Below are 21861 nucleotides of genomic sequence, written 5' to 3' on the forward strand. Positions count from 1 at the left end.
GACCTGAGCCAAAGGCAAATGCTCAATCATTGAGCCACCCAGGTGCCCCCAAAAATTCGATTTTAAAGCATGATACTTCTGTCATCTTTGTGCTAACTTGACCTTCTGCAGACTCAGTGTCTGAATGTTAGCTAAGTCCTCATGGTGGTTTGGCATGGTTTGGTCTCTTGTTCCTTGATGATTCCAGCTTACACTGCTCTCTCACTCTCTTGCTCTCTGCTCAAGGCTCTATTCTTTGGCAGTTAATCCTGCAATGTCTTGCAACATCTCTTGAATCTCTGTCTGGTATTATTTAACTCTTACATTGTTATTAAATTCTTGACTATGCATTTCTGACTCCTTCAGGTAGTCTGTAAGTTCCTTGAGGTTAAGGGAAAATATTTTACAAATATTCGCTCATCATTGTCATGTGTGTGCACATCACAGCATATTATTAAAAGTTCTTCAATACAACTATTTTGCTAGAAGTCAAGATTATTCTAGAGGTGAGAAAATGGAGATCAGAGACATAATGGACTTGTCTATCATATCATAGCTTTTAAGGAGCAAAAGCAGGTCTTTGGATTTCTGACTGAACATTTTTTGTTTTAATTTTTCCCACTACACCAAGCCATCTTTCACATAGTGCCTACCACAGAGCCGTGTATAAAATAGACACTTATAAATTATTTGTGGATTGATTTTAGATTTTAAAGGAAACCAAATAAAGTAAGAATCATCAGAGTTGATCTGCATGACAAACATTTGCATGAAAAGTAAATAAATGAACTCACTGACTGGATTCTTCCAAAATGTCAGTGTTTCCTGTTTAGGAAACAAATCATTTCGACTGAATTGATCTAGATGTTTTTTCTTTTTTTTCTTGAATACTTATGTTTTAAGGGCAGAACACAGCTCAAATCTTGCAGTAACTGGAGAGTGCATGTATGAATTAAAGTAACTTTTACAAATTTCAGTTTTTTCAGGCCCGCGCATGTCTGTGATTGTTGTAACAGGCGTAAACTGCTCTCCTTGGCCTTCCACTCATGGCTGGTGAAAGAGGCGTGTGGTGTCTGTCTGTGAAGTCAGAAACATGTGGTGGCTCAGGATTTGGGCAAAAGAGGGTAACAATAATAGTCATTTTTCATTTTCTAGTCCTTGGTGTCTAGAGGACTTTGGGGAATTTAACAAAATATACAAAAAGCCCAATTCTGAAAACAAAGCAACACATCCCCCAGGCTCAACAAAGCAAGGCCTTAGGGAAAATAATAATAAACGCCTTCCTTCCTTTGCCACCAACGTTACAAACCAGCAGCAGTGACACCAGGAACAAAGAAGTCAGAGGTTATGGGAAGGGAAAAGGGTGAGAGTAGAGAGAAAATCGAGAAGAAAACGAAGGTACTTGATGTTTCTAGAAACTGCTTCTAGATGTAGGTAGAACACAAATTTGACACAAAATACAAGCCACTGCCTGGCTCTTCCTCACACACACATACATTATACACACACCTGCATCACCAATTTTAAGAAAATATCTCAAAGGGAGGCCCCTCAACATATAAGAGGAGGAAATTGAATTTTGGTGACAGGTACAGATACTTGACTTGCTTATTAAGTGGTAACATGTGTTAATAATTAAAAGATGCTTGCAATGTATTATTTAAAAAACAGATAACAATCGATATGTACATTTTGTTCTAATTTTGACACAAGTGTGGATATGCATATGTGCAAACATGCATGTTAAGAATGCATTAAAATATGAATAATTGTTTTATCCCTTCTTCGATGGTGAGAATATGGACACTTTTAAATTCCATTCTTTAATTCCTTTCCATGCTCATTTGATTTTGATATTTATCTGCAATGACCATTTATTGCTTCTCTCATAAAAACAAGTGTTTATGAAACATTTAAAAATACTGGTCATTAATGGCAAACCACACTCACACAGAAATCCAAAGAGACAAACTTGTGCACCATCACTAGGAATTTGATGAATTGGGGTAAGATGAATTGGGGACATTGAGATTCATGGCTGAAGAAGAGTTTCTAATGTGAAGAAAGGATACTTTACCAGGTATCTCCATATTTCTCCCATGGATGTCCAACCTCACTCCTCTAACAGTTACTGTCAAATTCTGGTTCCAGGTGTGCCATCTATTTGATTTGGGCAGTTTACTTAATCTCTTTCTGCCTATATTTCCCCATCTGTAAAATGGAGCTGATAGCCTGATAATTCCTTACCTTGTTGAGCTTGTCAAGTATTAAACGGTACAGTCCCTGTGAAATGCTTGGCACAGTGCCTCGCAAACCATAGTCCCTCGGTGCCAGCTAATACTATCAGGGTTGTCAGAATCTGCATCCTCGTCATCAGAATCTTTACTCTTCCATGAAAAGACCTCAGTTTTATGTCTTCAGCTGGTATTTTCTCTCTATTTTTCAAATCCATATATCTCAACAACTAGTCAACATCCTATTGAATGTATCAATGGTTTTAAAAACCAAGCATCTCAGACCGGGAACTTACAAATTTATCTTCCTAAAACTAAGCTCCAGACAATCATCCCCATTTCTGTGAATGACAATACTATCCATCCAGTGGTACTGAACAGAACCTTAGAAGACATCTTTATAGTCATCTCTCCCATCTATACCATTTTTTCGAAACCAAGTTTTACCAATTTGACCATTGTGCTTTCCCTTAGTTCCACCCACCTCACTCCATTTTATCATCATTCTTCTTGATCATTCTAACATCACCTCTCATGTGGACTGCTGCAGGAGATTCCCAACTGGCCTCCCCACATTCACCATACCCTCACCCCAGTGTATTTCTTTCCTGTAGGCAGAGTGAACATTCTAAAATGCACAGATGGTCATATCACCCCTGTGCTGAAAAACGTTCAATAGCTACCTACTGCTTTAACAGATAATGATCAAAATCCTCAACAGTGACATCCCTGCTTACCTTTCCTGCCTCAATTTACACTCTAGTAAGTTGTACTTGTGCTCTGATCAATTATCTTTATTCACATGGGCATTTCATTAGTTCCTCTTGTTTGACCTCTTCCCTCCATTGTGGGTGACTTGTAATGTTCTTCCTCTCTCTACTGCCCTCACACGGCCCTAGTTAATTGCTTATTCTCCACTCTTCCACATAAACACTTAGCAGATGCTCTTTCTTATAACTTAGGGAGAAAATAAATGCAAAAAGATGGGTTATACCTCTTTTTCTTGTAGCCAAATATGCCAACTGGTCTACATCTGTACTGAAATCTTTGATTTCCTTCTCATTATAATATGTTTGAGACCAAGTCCACCAGGGCCCTGGTCTTCTAATTTCCTCAAGAAATTCCCTATAATTATTCCATTCATTCAGCACTATCAATTTCTCCTTTCAGCTGGTTTATCTCAGCAGCATACAAACATGCTCTATGGCCTCCTATCAGAATGCATAAACTAAAACTCTGTTCTTAATCTCACATGCCTTCAGCTGCCACTCTAAATTTATCTCTCTTCTTGAAGAATCTGCTTCCTTATATGCCACCATCTAACCTTTTCCCATCCAGCTTCCCTCCTTACACTGGACAGAAAATAATCTGATCAAGTTACTGTGTGTCTTCCCAATCTTTTTCACATGGATTTTCATCCTCCTTGACATCTCAGAAGTAACTGTTATAGATAGATACTCCCTGCTACCTTAAAAAAAAAAGTTGTTTTTTTTTTTTAAATACACTGTCTTCTTTGGGTTCTCAGAGGACACATTCCAAGTTTTCTCCTACCTCAGTGGACAGTCCATCTCCGTCTCCTTTCCCAGATCCATCTCTGCTCGAATTCCTAATGATGGAGCATTCTAGAGCTGGGGGTCGGCATTCATTCTGTCTTTTTATCTCACTATCTTCATTTTGTCCTACAACAGATAACACACATAAACCACTCACCATTGTCAGTTCTCTTTCCCGCTGTCCTTTTTTTTTTTTTTTTTTTAAATTTATTTATTCATGATAGTCACACGGAGAGAAAGAGAGAGGCAGAGACACAGGCAGAGGGAGAAGCAGGCTCCAAGCACCGGGAGCCCGATGTGGGATTCGATCCCAGGTCTCCAGGATCGCGCCCTGGGCCAAAGGCAGGCGCCAAACCACTGCGCCACCCAGGGATCCCTTTCCCGCTGTCCTTAAGGTACATGAAGCCTGGTTGATAAGAGCCTCAGACCTCTAACTCACCCAAGAACTGAGATGCTTCTAGGATGAGAAATTCAGGATTGCTAAAAGAAGCTACATGGTTTCATGGGTTGGGAATAAGTGTCAACAATACTATCCTGAGTTCAATTATCTCGATTCTATCCAATTTTCTCCTGAAAATAGACTGGAGATGTTGGTCAAATTTTTAGGTCCCTTGGTAAAGGGATTCTTCCAGCCTTCAGTTGAAAGTAGGGACACTGTAATTGAGTCTGTAATGAGACTACTGTGTCTCTATAAGTCTTGTGATAGGAAAGAAGTTGGGCAGTGGGAAGGCTCCTAAGAGGGAATTTTAAAATTCAGAAATAAACGCTGAATTAGCCTAAAGGACTAGTTACATATTGTAACTTAAGATGTTGTGATATGTATCCAGATCAAAACAAAAATGCCTAGAATTTCTTTCATAAAATCCTAAGGGTTCAGGAAGGGTTGAGGATTCTCCAAATAGCTAGAGAAATCAAAAGATATAAGAAAATTTTAGATTTACCTAGTAGAGCTATATGGAGCAAACTGACATAGGACTTCCTAATAGAAAACATTTCTCCATCCAGGATCTACAAGTTACATTGAGACACTCTCCTTCTGGGATGTTTAGGCTATAGGGATTGTAGGGTTCTGCAGTTGCTGAGGTTTTCTTGTTGAAGAATAAGTAATAAATGATACACATTTTCTTTCCTTTTAATAAAATGTCCTTCTGATGCATTATGACTAGTGGTCATCCAAGTGGACAGACTTTCTCAGGTTGCTGTGTTAGACCCAAGTCAGATGAGCCATGTTATCACCATGAAATCAAAAAACAAAACAAAAAACAAAGTCCTTTGTGCCAAGGACATCTCAAATACCATGGGGGCTGAGATGTGTTTTGGACCACACAGATGAAGGGAAATGAGACACATGAGTTTCAAAGGAAGTCCAAGTGTCAACAGTATTTCCATCTACATTTTTAAAACATGGAACCTACAGTTCAGGTACTTCATGGGACTCTCATCTTTACTTTCCTTGCTTTCCAACTTCACTCTTTCCTCCTGCAGACCGATTTGTCCCTGTGGCAGGCTACATGGCTACTAGCATCTTCATTTCAGTAGCCCTAGTAGAAAGCCAGAACATAATTTTGCCAGCATCTATATTAATCTCAGAGGAGAATTATCAGCCCAGAATAAGTCAGTTCTTTGTGCTTTGGAACAATTACTGTTGTCGGATGCATCCAACTGGCTAAACCTGGACCATGAATGCAGAGAAGAAAATGGACATAAAGCTGGCAAGGTAGATTAAAACAGAAATCACCAGCTACCACAGACTACATTAGTCTATGCAACCCCAAGAATTATGACTGAAAAACAGGCCAGAATCTAGAGAGAACAAGACTTCAGTACAATACTGCGTTAAATGTCTTTTTTATTTAAATAGTAGAAACTGTATTAAGATGTTGAAATAAGTGACTTTGTAAAGTAATGAGTTCTTCATCTTTCACGATATGAAGATAAATTCATAGTAATTTTTGAGGAACATATTTCAGGTGCGTTTGGCATTTGGTTGAGCTTCATGAGCTATGGAGAAGGTACTCGGGGTTTGTACAAGACAGCAGGAGGGAGAACCTGCCCCTCACTGAGATTCAACTAGCATTTCTGCTTGATCTATTTCACATGCTAGACTTCCTTAAATGGTTTCAAGAGTGCTGTCATTCACTAAAAATAACCAGTTGAACTCTACTTTGATAACTGTGGTAGATAGTCCTTAAATAGCAGATAAGATAGCCTTTAGACTTTGAGATTTCCTATAACCTGTACATAAAAAGAGATCAAGAAAGATCAATAAAGTTCATTTTGGTGATAAACTGTTATGATTTTACAAGCTTTTTGAAGTAAGGTGCTTCGGCCCTGGGACACTCAAAAATGCTAACACAAATTTCAGAATCTGGCTAGGATTGAAAGATCAACAGATTCACCTTTTGAAGCCTTCCTATGTTGGTTTCCTATGAAGCTAGTCCAAGCACAATCCCTTAATGAGTGGCATTTGGTGTTTCTTTCACATGTTTTGGCCCCACATTCTAATGGGTCCCCCAACTTAAACTGTTAAATTTAAACTATTTTTAAGTAATTATAGAAGTTTATTATTATATTTCTTTTTAAGAATTTTATTTAAATTCAATTTGCCAACATAAAGTATAACACTCGGTGTTCATCCATCCCATCATGTGCCTTCCTCAATGCCCATCACCCAACTCTATCCCCCATCCTTCCTCCTCTTCTGCAACCCTTTATTTGCTTCCCAGAGGTAGGAGTCTCTATGGTTTGTATTCCTCTCTGATTTTTTCCCCATTCACTTTTCCCTCCTTCCCTTATGGCCCCTTGCACTATTTCTTATATTCCACAAATGAGTGAAACCATATGATAATTGTCTTTCTCCAATTGACTTATTTCACTCAGTATAATACCCTCCAGTTCCATCCACATTGATGTAAATGGTAGGTATTCATCCTTTCTGATGGCTGAATAATATTCCATTGTATAAATATACATATTTATACACCACGTCTTCTTAAACTTTTTTTTTAAAGGGAGAGGTGGCCTGCTATTCTCATGCATTTCCCAAACATCATTGATTATCATCTCATCTAGGGAAGTCTGCAGAACAGGGCCTTTGGACATGCATTTTGCAGGTGAAGACACTGAGTTAATTGAGTTGATTATTTCACATGTAGTTGGATCTCTGACAATTTAGTTTATTGACTGCTTTTTTGATTCAAAAAATATTTGGATTTTAGAATTAGGGAAAGAAGTGATGTGGGAAACAAAGGCAGGAAAAAAAAATGATCACATTTCCTTACTACCTACAGTCCACTGACAAGTCCTTGAAACAGGCAGTGACATTCCTCTAGGAACTCAACTGCCTCAATGTTGACACATTACTAAGGGCAAAAGGCAATTGTAAGCCTCATCCCCAGGATCCTGTAAGTCTAATATATAAAAATTCCTTTGGAAACTTCCTTTATCTCTAGCCCCCCAAGTTGCATTTGGCAATCATCCCCCAAGCATATGACCCATCAATATATATCTGAAGAGTCTCAAGACTGCATTTTTACTAAACAGTAATAAATGACCTTTCCTAGCAACAGCTAAGCCCCTCAGGACCCTGGAAAACTTGTTTCCAAAATGCCCAAGAAGCTTATGCTTTCCTTAACCCCTTCCCAACTTGAAAGTATATAATGGGCCACTCCTCATGACGCCAGTGCAGCTCCCTCTGCCCATGAGTCCTGTCCCCGTGATTTGATAAAATGACCTTTTTGCACCAAAAAGGACTCAGGAATTCTTTCCTGGCCATCAGCTTTGAACTCTAACATCTTTCCTACATCAGAAGTGTGAGGATGGAAACGGAAGACGATTCAGCTAGAGGTAGATCCAGGAGCGCTGAAATTTCATATTCTCAGGAGTGGCAAAAACTGGTGGCCAGTTCCATTCATTGATTCAACTAACACTTACCAGGTGTCTTCTCTATATCAGACAGTTAGATGCTGGGGTACAAACATAAGATGCTTTTATGTTTCCAGTAACTCATCTAATGGGGGAGAGACGCTAAACATAAAAGTAAATGGTGACTTACATGTTCAAGCTTTTTGTGGGGAGCTCATGGGGCATAAAAGACAATTTCTATGATCAAGGAGCTTGAAATATACAAATATATTTATTTGTACGAGTAAATGTCTTAACATTTCTAAAGGCAAGTTGTGGAAATGTGTTAACAACAGTACTATAAATAGAATGCTCTCTGAGCATAGAGAACAGACTTTTCTCCTGGAAGATCTGTGGAAAATTCTCAGAAGAAGCAACATTGCCAATTAACATGGAAGGAGGAATAGGATTTTGCCAAATCACTTAAGAGTAATTCTAATAGTAGGAGTTTCTTATACTGGCAGGTTCAGTGTGGATGATGGTTGTTATTTGTTAGTAGTTGAGTCAGTAATATCTCCCATTTCACACTGACTCTGCTAGCTCCTGGACTCAGGCATCAGTGGAGCATTTTAAAATGGCACTGTGTATTATTCAAATGTCTATTAAGACTGCTGCCAGGCATCTAGATGACTTTTCTCGTATGCAATGTTTTTGAGTTCTTCCAGAGTGCATTGGGATTGGCTTTTTAGGTCTGTGAGAGAGAGAGAAAGAGAGAGAGTGAGTGTGTGTGTGTGTGTGTGTGTGTGTGTTGGAAAGAGTGGTTGTGGCTAGGAGCTAAAAGCAGTATATTAAAAGACAGAGCTTTCCCCTTATTAATTAAATTTATTAAATATTTACTACATGCCAGGTACTATGGAAGCCACTTGAAAATATGAAGAGGAATCAAATAAGCCTCCGTTTCTAATAACAAGTAGTTTTTTTTATCTTTCTATTTCTCTCTGTATGTGTGCATATATATACGATTGTGAGATTATGTATATATACACACACACACATACACACAGATATATAAATATATATAATGTATACACATATATAATATATATATTTGATTTTTAATATATAGGAATGTGGGATTATATGTGTGTATATATAGATGTAGACATATATATATATATGTACACATGTATGCATGTGCCCATGTGCATGCACACACACATATATTTTTCCGCTCTTTGGTCATTGTTCCTCTAAACTGTGACTAGGCAATTTCCCCAGTCACATGACCCAAAGATAGCTCTCATGGTGTGATGGCAAATTTGGTCTCTTGAATTTAAAAGAAGTCCTTTTTTCTAGTGCTTGTTGATTTTCATGGTGGAAATAACTTCCACCATAGTTGATTTCAAGCTTCCATCTTGATGTCACTGAACATAGAGTGAGGACAGGTGGCTCCTGCATATCACTAGATGGCTCTGACGAGAACTGAGACTTAAAAACAAGAAGGAATGAAGAAGCCACCGAAAAAAAAGATATCACAACCATAGGAAAGAAATTGGAGCCAAAATTATGACCATAAGTGCCAGAGACATACAAAAATGCATTTAAAAAGAACAGTTAGAACTTTTGACTTCCCTTGTTAAAATATCATTACTTAATGATGATACTAGGCTAAAGTCCAAAATCTTTCCCAAGGCCTACAAGTGTTCACATCACCTGTGAGCCATCCTTCTTCCTTCTGCACTCTCTCAGCTGCATTTAGTTATATAAAAATTCCATCTGCTTTTTTCAGCCACAAGCTTGCGTAGGAGCTGCACCCTGCCTTCAAGATAGCCAATTCATATTCATTTTTAAAAATTTGCTTATTTATTTATTTATTTATTTATTTATAGATTTTATTTATTTATTCATGAGAGGCAGAGAGAGAGGCAGAGACATAGGCAGGAGAAGCCGGCTCCCCTCAGACAGCCTGATGTGGAACTTGATCCCAGGACCATGACCTGAGCCAAAGGCAGATGCTCAACCTCTGAGCCACTCAGGTGTCCCTAATTTATCATTTTAATAATATTCAAGCATACAGTTTGGTGACATTAAATGCATTCACACTGTCATGCAACCAAACAACACCATCCATCTCCAGAATTTTTTCATTTTCCCAAACTGGAGCTCTGTACCCAGCAAACAATAATCCCCCATTCTCTTCTCCCCAAAGCCCCTGCCAGCCACCATCCTACTCTTTGTCTCTATGAATTCGACTACTCTAGATACTTCCTATTATCGGAATTCTACAGTATTTGTTCTTTTGCGATAGGTTTATTTCACTTAGAATAATGTCCTCAAAGTTCATCCAGTCCATACTGATTTTTGAGTCCCAGATATAATGTATCTTCCTTAGGGAAGATTTTTCTTTCTCTCCATTAGCTCATGGGTCTTGTTACACGTTCTCTCACAGGATACCCCAACTTTTCCTATTAGCACTTCCTGAAGCTCCAGTTAAGCCCTTTGTTGCGAGTCTGTCTCCCCTCTGAATGTACGTTGACAGGGACTCCATCTGCTTGTTTACTGCCAAATCCCCCACTCTGGGCACAGTGCTTAGCCTTTTAATCCATTAATAATTGATTGGAATGGAGGAACAGAGGAATGAGTGCAAAAGCAGGAATTTGTGAGAGTCTCAAAATAACCAGTAGATATTCTCAAACAATTTTAATAATTCCCTTCCGTTCCTACTTTTCCCTTCAAAGAAAGAGTTATATTTGCATAGTTGATTTTTCCATAGAGTGTTTAGGGGGAAGGTAAGGCTCCGAATCTAAAATGGTCATTTGGGCTCTTTGTTACCTTAACAGGAAAAGCAAGTAAAACAAAGAATGAAATACTTATTCTTTAGGAGCATTGCTGTGACTAGGATATATTTTATTTTTAGATAATTTTCATTTTTAAAAGTCTCCTATCCACTAGTCCTACAGTGATTTGACCAATGGTTTCATCTTTCTTTATGGTTTCAGCTCATGCTTGTCTCATCAAATCAATAAGCTTGCTAAAAAGAGGCCTTATTTAGCTTCTTGAAAACTTTTCACCAAACCTCCTCTTCCTTCTCCTTATCAAGGAGGTGATGTGCATCGCTACAGGGACAGTATTGGAGGTCGTGTGGGTGTGGAAGCAGGGGCAGGCATTGGAAGTACAATAGGTTCTTTGAAAGTTCTAAAGGCTTTTAGGGAAACCTGAGTCTCAGGCCCTCCACTCAAAATCCTTGGGCAGCTTTCATAGCTGTAGGTCACAACAAGGAAATACAGAATTTTCCAGGCAGAACATCAAGAGGGTTTTGAGTTTCACAGGAGCACTTGAGAACCACCTCCATCCCACATGTGGATTTCCACACACTGTCAGTTCAATACCGTTGGAGGCAAAACTGAAATATTTTCTCTGTTAACCTCCTCCTCTTCTCCCCTTGTGATCTGACCTTTCCTTCCAAGGTTGATCATCTCCTATAGGTTAGAATTGGGATTTTGAATTTCTAGCATTGACGGTCCAGGTGCCCTTTTGCCTTGCTTCTGTTTTGTTTCTGAACTGTCTCCTGTTTCCCCCACTATAGGGTGCTTCTACGGGCCACGTGCCATCCTCTGTTCTTCACTGTATTTCCAGCTGCTTTGGTCCACTTCCTATGTCTATAATCTCACTCACCCTTGCATAACTGCCTGAGAGGCGAGCCTTCATTTCCGGAGTGGGGAGTATGGTTTCGATTAGAAAGCTCTGTTTCCGCCCCCCTGGTCTTCAAGATCTCTGTCCACTTCTTACTGTCTTTCTCTGGCCACAGTTTGCTTTGTTAAAACATAATGATCTCATCTTTCCTTTAATGCCTTGACCTCATTTCTTCCCCTGAACCGTGTTACATTCTGGGTGACATTATTTACGTTTTCCTTCTTGCCCCTGTGACATGCCTAGGGCTGTCCATATTCCCATGTGCTGGGTCAGAAAGCACAGGCCATGTGTTACCACATCCTAAATTCATTCTTTCTTTCAAAATGACCCCTTCCAGGGCTTCCTACAGAAGCCCTCAGACCTACATCTACTGAAGTCACAAAGACAATTATGCCAAGGATGTCAACCAGGTAGGAAAACCTTAGATTTGGAATCTAATTCTTGTTTTTAGCTCAGAAAGGAAAATAAACAGTTGGGTCTTCTCTTTAGCATAAGGAGGGAGGAAGGGAGTATGAGGAGGTGGATTTAGGGCAACAGAGAGAAGAGTCTTGAGATAGGAGTCTTGCTTTTGTAATGGCATTTTGGGTCCTTGCTTGAGTGATTTCTTCTGTCCTGAAGCTCACCCTTTGTTCTGTTTTTCATTTAAAAAAATGGACCTAATAATACTTGTCCCGTTTGCCACAGAATTAATCAAAAAGTTTTGAGCACTTAAAAATGTTTGGAATCAGCAAGATGGTAAACGTAGCATGAAGTGTTCTAGAGCATGGGCTTCTGAGTCAACATGCTTGCTAAAGTTTAGGTCTTGATCTTGAACAAGTTATTCAGCATCAATAAACCTCAACTTCTTTATCCAGAAAATGGAATAACAAAAGCTTTCACTTCACAGATTTCTTATGAGTGATAAATACAATAATTACACTAAAGGGCTTAAAAGAGTATTTCTTGGAATGTGCTTAATAGACATTGGGGGTTATTACTATTAACAATATCCAATATCTCTACAACTTCTAAAGCAGTCTAAGAGAATGGAATTACATGGAATTATATTTATTTATATATGTTTACTTCTCTCAATCTGACTTTGGATTCCTTAGAACAGATATCTTGCCTTCACTTTCGTTCATTAGCACCAACCATAGGACAGAGAAACTCATTAAGAAATGTATGAACTTTAAAAGGAGACAGGTGACAACACCAGTGTCTCTGCATCTGAGCCTCTTCCAGCATAATTGTTGGCCAATTTCAAGTTCCCTCTTTCATTTGCCAGAATCCAAACATAACTCATGTGTTATACTTTGTGTTACGGGACTGATCTTCTCTTTTTACTAGTCGGTGCTTCTGCTGGTTACTCTTCTCCCCAACTTAACTTTTTCTGTAAAGCCCAATAAAAATCCTAACAACAAAAATAATGCATAGTCACTCGAAAGTCTCAATTCAAATATAAAAAAAAAGTTAAAAGTGAGAGTCCATCTTTTCTTCTTATTGGGAAATAATGTTGATAATCTGGTATGTTCTTTTCTAAATTTTTCTTTGCAGAAATTTTTACATATATATCATATACAGTTTGTTGTTTTGTTTTGAAAACATTAAACTATAAATATTAGTCTTGCCTTTTCCACTTGTATTAATAAATAGTCTTATGAAAATATACAACTTGAAGAATAGCATGTATATCTGGGCATTCGGATTAGTTTCTTTTTAGTTCCACATTTTTTTAAAGATTTTATTTATTTATTTGAGAGAGAGAGAGAGAGAGCAGGAGCGTGGGAAGATAGAAGCAGATTCCCCACTGAGCAAGGACCCCGATGTGGTGCTCGATCTCAGGACCCTGGGAACATGACCTGAGCTGAAGGCAGACACTTAACCAACTCACCCACCCACACAACCCCTGAATTCCACATTTCAAATACATATTTATATATTGTTATCTCTTGATTCGGAAAGCTTCAATATTGACTATTTATATTCTACTAAAAAAGATGAGGTTTTAATTTCCTCCCTTCTTTTCCCATCGTTTTATCAATGTATGTAATTTGAAGTATTGGTTAGATTTGTATTCCATACTTTTGTTACTACAATTGTATAAACATTTGTTTTTCACTGCTGAACCAAGTAATACCTAGGATGACGTTTTATTTCCCCTTGAATAGCTTCCCAAACAGCTTCTCCTGTATTTGTTATTACATAATTTTCTCATTGTGTGGACTTTTGGCTAGATATTCCAACATCTAAAATAAGCTCTATAATGTTCTCTCAATAGACATTCTCACAAAGTTCAAACCATCTATGTAATTTACCAGTTCCATTTTTCCTAGAGGTATATTCTGGAGGCCCCTTTTATCTGTTCCAATCTGGATTTGGTTTTATCTGTGCCTACTGCTGTTCTGGGAATTCCCTCCAGTATCCTAGGAAGTGCTTTTACTTTTAATCTATTTGGGGTTGCCTGTTTCTCAGAGCTCATGTGTTTGTTTGTCTCTTGATTTACTTGCTTATTATGTTGAGACATTTTCTTTGAGTAGATTCTTGAGAAAGAATTCAAGGATATTTCATTCTTCTGAAAATAGTTTTTCTTCTATCCTTACTCTTAGTTGCTAGTTTGGATAGGTCTAGAATTCTAGGTGGAGATTGATTTTTAGTTGGAATTTTGAAAATTTCAATCCATTACCTTCCAGCTTCTGTTATCATTCATTTGATGCTGTTCAGATACATGATTCTTTGTATGTAAGTTCGAGACCCTTTTTTAGTTATTTCCTCTTGGGAAACTTTCAGAATCTTTTCTTTACCCTTGATTTTTAAAGTCCCCAATAAGTTGTCCTGGCCTGTGCCTTTTAAATTTTTATTTTGTTTTAAATTTTGTGGGCTCCTTCAATTTGGAGAAGCATGACCTTCAGTTATATTTTATTTTGTTATTTATTTGTTAATTTTCTCCACACTATACTATAGGCATTTTATTTTTTTGATTTTTATTAGTTGCATGTTAGTACTTCATGTATTAGTCTTCTAATATATTCATTTTTTTCTATATTATCTAGCTCTACTTTTTTTGGTCCTATTTTCTGCTTGTTTTCCTGGCTATTTCTGTCAATCTTCCTACTGAATTTGAAAAAAAAATGTCTATTATATATTTTTCTCCGGGAATTTTTATCAGAGTCCCTCTGATCGATGGAACACCTTTTTCTGTTGTTGAGATATGACCTATCATATAAAAATAGATCTGAGTTCTGTTTTTTTTTTTCTTGTTGTCCTTTATGGTTCATATTAAAATTTTTTCCTCCAAAGTTTTATGATCTTTGAGCTTTTAAAAAGCAAAAAGTTATTTTTGAAGTTTTGAAAAGAAGAAATTCAAGGAATAAGCAGAGCTTTTTTTTTAGAAGGCAATCTAGTGAATGGCTAGCATTTTTCAAAGGACTTTTCCCAAATTCCAGAATTTTTAGGTCTTTTCTGTGAGGCAGCTTAGGATCTCAAGAGAAAGACATGAGCTTCTCATGAATAAGATAAAGATAAGGGAACTGAAGTCCTTCCTTTCCTGACTGTGTCCCTTGACTTTATCTTTCATGAAATGATTTCCATCTGGAACATTAACTCTTACCCTTTTCTGAGTTTATTTCTTCATGTCCCTAGAATACTTTCCCCTAGTATCCAAAAATAGAGTGTCCCATGAAACCTTTAGTAGCCTGCAATGGCCAAAAGCAAAGAAGCAATTATCATTTTGTAAAAGCAAAAATCCACTTGGGAATTCCTTTGGTTTGCAAAAACAGGTACTGATATAAGTTTTTTGTAAAAGCAAAATGGTGTAAAGCAAACCTTTGAATAGTGGGGGAAACTGGTATATCCTTTCTCCTCCAGAGAGACAAGGGGTAGTTATCTGCATAGGGTACAGATGAAAATGACCCTTTTCCAGACTTCCAAACAATCCACATCTTCTGGCCCACCCTCTTCACCATTACCTTCTGCCTATGGCCTTATTCCCTGAGGTTTGAGTGGTTTCTCATTGGTATCCTACTGTGTTCCCACTTTATCTGCTCTGTTGATTTATTTCCCATTCACTCTTTAAAATTCTTCTGAATCATAATTTGCAATTCAGTTATAGATACTTCAGTTTTATTAACAGCTAAAGACATCTTCTGTTCTTTTTGTAAGCTTAGGGGAGAAGAGGGCAAAAACATTTTTGGTAACTTTAATTCTAATTGGTTGAGATAAAGCAAAGTCATCAATTTGAACGTTTTTTATTAGACCGGATGGCTTTAATTACTTAATTTCCTAACTAATGTTACAATTTTTTCCTTTTTTTATAATTTTTTTTGGTTGGTTGATTTCTTCACTACTTTCTCATGTCACCTTTGGTGGAAAATAAGAAAATTAATAAACAACAAAAAAAAATAGAACAAAGTTCATGAGTAATACAGTATGAACATGAAGCAATAAAAAGAATAACTTGAAATAAAACTTCTTTTTATATTTCACAACACCAAAGTTTGCTTAAGAATTTCTCTTACTACAGGATTTTTTTCCTGTTTCACATCACATTACTATTATCAATAAATTAATGCCATAAGACATTTTGTAAAATAGGAAAATACACAATCATAACACTAAAAGTAATAGGCATAAGCTTAAAAAATATAAAACTAGAGATAACAACCCCTCACCCTGACGCCTACAGACAACAGTGTTTCTATGATATATATTCCATTGTAGTCACATATATTAATTTTTATTTGTATTTTGTTTGGTGCTTCTGTTGTATGACCAATTATTCAGTGGATTTTACATTATAGTTGTTATTAAAGAGAGGATTTCAGTGAAAAAAGGCTGAATAAATAAGATACCCACATCACTACCTCCATTCTTGCCTCATTCAATATCATACCAATATAATACCACGTTGTTCATAAATATTTTCTAAATAATCTTTTTTATTTTTTAAAAAAAGATTTTATTTATTCATTCAAGAGAGACAGAGAGAGCACAAACAGGGGGAGAGGCAGAGGGAGAGGGAGAAGACTTCCCACTGAGCAGAGATCCCAATGCAGGGCTCAATCCCTGGACCTGAAGATCATGACCTGAGCTGAAGGAAGATGCCCAACCATCTGAGCCACCCAGGCACCTCTAAATAATTTTTTTTCTACTCATAATGAATTCCCTATCTATCTGGAGGTAATCCCTGAGTATTTCGAGGACCTCACCTACTTGAGACAATTTATTTCTGGCCCGACCTTAGGTTCCAACAGTATGCAGCTATGCAGCAATCACTCCTAGGTGACTTACAAAGGTGTCTTCCAAAAGATACCTTAATTTACAGCTGGGAATACAGGAACTATCTGATGGTCAGTTTAAGGCCTTTCTCAGGCTGTTGATGACTTACTGATAAAACTGTGCCTCTACTGAGGTATAACCAAAGCAAAAATCTCCTGGATGAGTTATATAGAGAGCATGCACTGGGATTTGGGTGGAACCTAACTTTACTTCAGGCTATGCCACTTTCTATTTAATTGATCTTGGGAAAAATCATCTTTTTGAGGTGATTTTCATAATCATCAAGATCTAGAGATTTTTCAAGTAAGCACCCAGTGGTTAGGAGGTACTCAGAAAATTATAGTGCTTGTTATTTTTACTTCTTCAGTGTAACAGAGAACTTCTGTGGAGATATCTATGTGAAGAATAGAAGTAATTTTAAGAGGACTTTTGACCTAAGTATTACTTCCAAAGACTTCCCTTAGTGCCAGAAATACCTAGGGAACATAATTTGTCATTCATATCAGCAGCTGACAAGTTAATATGTGACAGTGTTACTATATGATGGTTCTATGAGAACTATATAGACAGCATCCTCAGATCCTTTTTGATGAAGCTGAGATATAAATAATTTTAACAAAACTAGAGGCATGACTTAAGGGGCACAATATAACTGATATACATATTCTATTTGGCTGTTCACATATTCAATACATTATTATGAACAATTAATTTTTTTCCAAAAGTTGTTAACTGGCTAATTGTCTAACAAGACACCTCTACGTGCCAAGAAAGAAACAGACATAGAGAAGTCTGATTTTCTAAGGGGAAAGTGAAAACACACAACACAAAATAGGCTTGTTGAGGTGAGGCTCCTTGAACAAGATAGGGACATTGTGTTTCTGGGTAGGGAATGAGGATTCTAATACTAGAGTTGGTGGCATATATCAGAATTTGGATGGGGCATTTTAAATTATTAGTTTAGTTTACATTGTCACTGACCAGTTCTCCGGCCAAGTCCACTTTTTCATGACTCATTCCATGTTAGTGTCATATGGATCACTTGGAAAAAAATCAACTCTTTATGGAACATCATTCCCCCAGTATCTGGGATTACACTATCAAATTTCTCCCTGGAGTCAACGTCCCTATGTCACTTTGTTGAATGCAGTTTTTAGACCTCTTTGTAGTGAGGAGAGAATGTTTCAATAGATTTTTTTTTTTTCACCTGGGTTGGCCCTAGAAATAAAGCCTATGCTCCTTGAAGTGATGATGAGGCGGTGAGATTCACTCATAGCCACCTCAGAGCTTCTTGGAGGGTGCCCAGTCTTGTCATCCTTGTTTATGTCTTCTGCCAAAAAAGGACTTTATTTAAGTTTTGGCTTTAATAGCTCTCACATCTTTAAATCTATTATCAAGTCCTATTGATTATTGCTGCACTGCTCAAAGATGTTTTGCATTTGTCTCTAAACCTTGATTTTAGCTTAAGTGTTTGGATAACTCAGAATCTTTTTTTTTTTTTTTGATAACTCAGAATCTTAAATTGATGATAATACATACTGTTTTTATCTGCAGTTTGGAAGGGGAGGGGTGCTTGTATTTACATAGTCACACACTTAGCCTAAGGCTTCCTTTAATTTTTTTTTTTTTTTACCATAAACTTTGGTTAAAATTTTTCAATACAGAGATTTGGGGAAAAAAACCATGCCATCTCAGCATTGCTGTCAAGGTAAATTTTTTTTTCTATTGCTTCCACAGCTTCATATCACGTTTAATTTAATTTAAATTAAATTAATTTACAGGTTCACTTTAATATCAGACTTCTGCTTGCTCAGTAGGATTTCTTATAATAAAGAATGGCATAATTAAAGAAGAAAATTGTTACAGAGAATCAAACCTGGGTAAGACACTTGTTTAAGCACCTTGAAGTCATGAAATTGCTTTTGCAAAAAACAAGAAGTTTAGAAAGATGGCTCCTTAAAGGATAAGACAAATTTTAGTGATATATGCAATAGGAAAGGGCATTCTAGACATAGGAAACTTATCAACAAGGTAAGTAAGGTAGGGAAATAATTCAATGCCTTTAGGGATATCGGCTAAAATATCCATTATAATTTGTAGACAATAGTAGCAGCAACAGTGGAAATGACTATTTAAGTGTTATCATTTACTGACTACCTATTATGCATAGTCTTTTATATATTTTAATCCCATGTGATTCTTATCATAACAGCATTTAAAGTAATATATATTTTTTTAATTTGCAAATGAGAAAACTGAATCTCTCTAAATTAATAATTTCCTAAACTAAGTGATAGAAGTGAAATTCAACTGAACGAAAAATTTCCTGTATTTTCTCAACATCATGAATTTGAATTTGGAGAACTAAATGTGATCTTGCTATTGGGGAATCATCAGAATGATGCATAATCTGGAGCCCCTCACCTACTGTATTGAAAGAGATGGAATCAAAAAAGAGAGAAAGATAGGAAGACAGGATTTTAAAAGGGTATGGCTTATCACAAAAAAAGAGGCTTGGTATATAGTGAAAAAAAAAAAAAGAATCTCTTCCATTAAAAGCCACTAAGGAGACAGAAATTCAGATCCAGGAGGCACTGAGCTCCCAACAAAATCAACCCAAGCATGTCTACACCAAGATACATAGTAATTAAAATGGCAAAAAGTAGCAATAAAGAGAGAATTTTAAAAGCAGCAAAAAAGAAAACAGTTACTTCCAATGGAAACCTCACAAGGCTATCAGATGATTTTTCAGCAGAAACTTTACAGGCCAGAAGAAAGTAACATGATATATTCAAAGTGCTGAAACAAAACAAAACAAAACAAAACAAAAAACTTGTAACCAAGAATAACCAGCAAGGCTATAATTTAGAATGGAAGGCTAGATAAAGAGTTTCCCAAGTAAATGAAAGTTAAAGAAATTCTTCACCACTAAACCAGCCTTAAAATAAGTGTTAAAGGGGATACTTTGAGTGGAAAGGAAAGATCATAAGCAGGAGTAAGAAAAGTAGGAAGCACAAAAATTAGTAAAATTAAGTAGATCTATAAAATTCAGTCAAGGGATTCACAAAATAAAAGGGTGTAAAGTATGATACCATATACCTAAAACATGGCAAGGAGAGAAGTAAAAATTTAGTGCTTTTAAAATGGTTTCAAAGTTAATATAGGCTACTATATGCATAAAATGTTATATGTAAACCTATTGGTAACCACAAATCAAAATGGTAATAGATATGCAAAAATAAGGAGAAAGGAATCCAAGTACATCACTAAAGAAAGACAGCAAACTGTGAGAGAAGAGAGCAAGAGAAGAAAGGAACAGAAGAAGAACTACTAAAACAACCATAAACAATAAACAAGGTGATAATAAATACATAATTACCAATAGTTACATAGAATATAAATGGACTAAAAAAAAAAAAAGAATATAAATGGACTAAACATTCCAGTCAAAAGACAGAATGACTGAATGGATAAGAAAATAAGATCCATCTGTATGCCACCTACAAGAGACTCATTTCAAACCTAAAGACACATGCATATTGAAAATGAAGAGATGGGAAAGCATTTATCATGCAAACAGAAGTGAAAAGAAAACCAGGGTAGCAATTGTTATATTGTACAAGATAACCTTTAAAACAAAGACTGTAACAAGAGACAAAGAAGGACACTATATAATCATAAAGGGAACTATCTAACAAGAAGATATAAGGGGATCCCTGGATGGCTCAGTGGTTCAGTGCCTGCCTTCGGCCCAGGGCGTGGTCCTGGGGTCCTGGAATTGAGTCCCACATTGGGGTCCCTGCATGGAGCCTGCTTCTTTCTCTGCCTATGTCTCTGCCTCTCTCTGTCTCTCTCTGTGTGTCTCCCATGAATAAATAAAATCTTAAAAAAAGAAGATATAATAATTGTAAATATTTATGCTCCAAATACATAAAGCAGCTATTAACAAACATAAAGAAAGTAATAGATTTTAATACAATAACAGTAGGGGACTTTAACACCCTACTTATATCAATGGACAAATCATCCAAACAGAAAATCAATAAGGAAACAGTGGCTTTGAATGACACATTGGATCAGATGGATCTAAGATATACTCAGAACATCCCATCCTAAAACAGTGGGACACACATCTTTTCAAGTGCACATAGAAAATCCTCCAGAATGGTTCATGTGTTATGCCACAAAACAAGTCTTAACAAATTCAAGAAGACTGAAGTCATAGCATGCATCTTTTCCAAATACAACATTGAAACTAGGAATCATCCACAAGAAAAATTCTAAAAATAACACAAATACATGGAGGTTAAATAACATGCTACTAAACAATGAATGGATGAACCAAGAAATCAAAGAGGATATTTTAAAAAAAACATAGAGACAAATGAAAACAAAAACACTATGGTCCAAAATCTTTGGGTGCAGCAAAAGCTAGTCTAAGAGGGAATTTTATAGCAATACAGGACTACCTCAAACAGCAAGAAAAATTTCAGATATTACAACATGGCCACACCTAAAGGAGCTAGAAAAAATAAAACAAAACCCAATAGTAGGGGTGCCGGGCAAGATGGCGAAGAGTAGGATCCCCACCAACTTACCTAGATAAATCATCCTGAAAACCTACCAATTCGGCCTGAGATTTAAAGAGAGAACAGCTGGAATGCTACAGTGAGAAGAGCTCGGGGCTTCTATCAAGGTAGGAAGAGGGAAAAAAAATAAATAAAAAAGCATCCAGTGGGGGAAGGGCCCCCATGAGGAGCTGGGCTAAGGCCCCGGCCAGAGCCTCCAGAACAGGAAAGCCCAGTCCCGGAGAAGTGGGAACTTTATCAATCTTCCCCAGCAGAAAGGCGCTTGCAGGGAACTCAGGCAGGACCCCAGGAGGGGCAGTGGAGCCCCCAGGTTCCCAGGATTGCTAACAGAGGAAGTGCGCCCCGGGGGGAGCATGCCACACACCGCAGGCCAAGCACCCTAAAGGGCTGGAGCAAGCACCCGGCAGGGCCCGGGGGCAGCTCAGGCAGCGGCTCAGGCGGTGGTTCCACACGGAGGGGGCTGTGCAGCCCTGGGAGCGCAATTCCAGAGGTGCAGGCCCTGGAACCCAGGGCCAGGGGACACAGCCCAGGATTTGGCTCTCCCCTTGGGACAGGTGGAGGCTGGGAAGACACAGGACAGCGATGACACTCCTGTCCCCGGCGGCCCCCAGCTGTGCAGATCAGCGCCCCGCTCCCAGAGCATCCAGGCCCCTGCGGACTGGGAGCTGCGGAAGTTACTGCGAGAGCTGACTCCAGGGCTGGAGAGCTGGCCAC

The 21861-nt window shown here is 37.6% G+C and overlaps 1 protein-coding gene across 22 annotated transcripts in view; it reads left to right on the plus strand.

Annotated features, from left to right (window-relative positions):
- Positions 1-21861, plus strand: part of LOC144283253 (uncharacterized) — a 106668-nt gene that overhangs the window by 36970 nt on the left and 47837 nt on the right. For 8 of the 22 annotated variants that reach the window (XR_013351685.1, XR_013351690.1, XR_013351687.1 and 5 more), the window contains one exon: positions 18340-18438. The exons of 11 other annotated variants lie outside the window; for them this stretch is intronic. The gene's annotated coding sequence lies outside the window, so the exon portion shown is untranslated. Of the gene's footprint in view, positions 1-965; positions 1104-18225; positions 18267-18339; positions 18439-21861 lie in introns of those variants that run through there. 3 more of the 22 variants (XR_013351689.1, XR_013351696.1, XR_013351709.1) reach the window with 3 other exon arrangements.

This window comes from Canis aureus, chromosome 14 (genome assembly GCF_053574225.1).
Source record: "Canis aureus isolate CA01 chromosome 14, VMU_Caureus_v.1.0, whole genome shotgun sequence".
Lineage (NCBI taxonomy): Eukaryota > Metazoa > Chordata > Mammalia > Carnivora > Canidae > Canis > Canis aureus.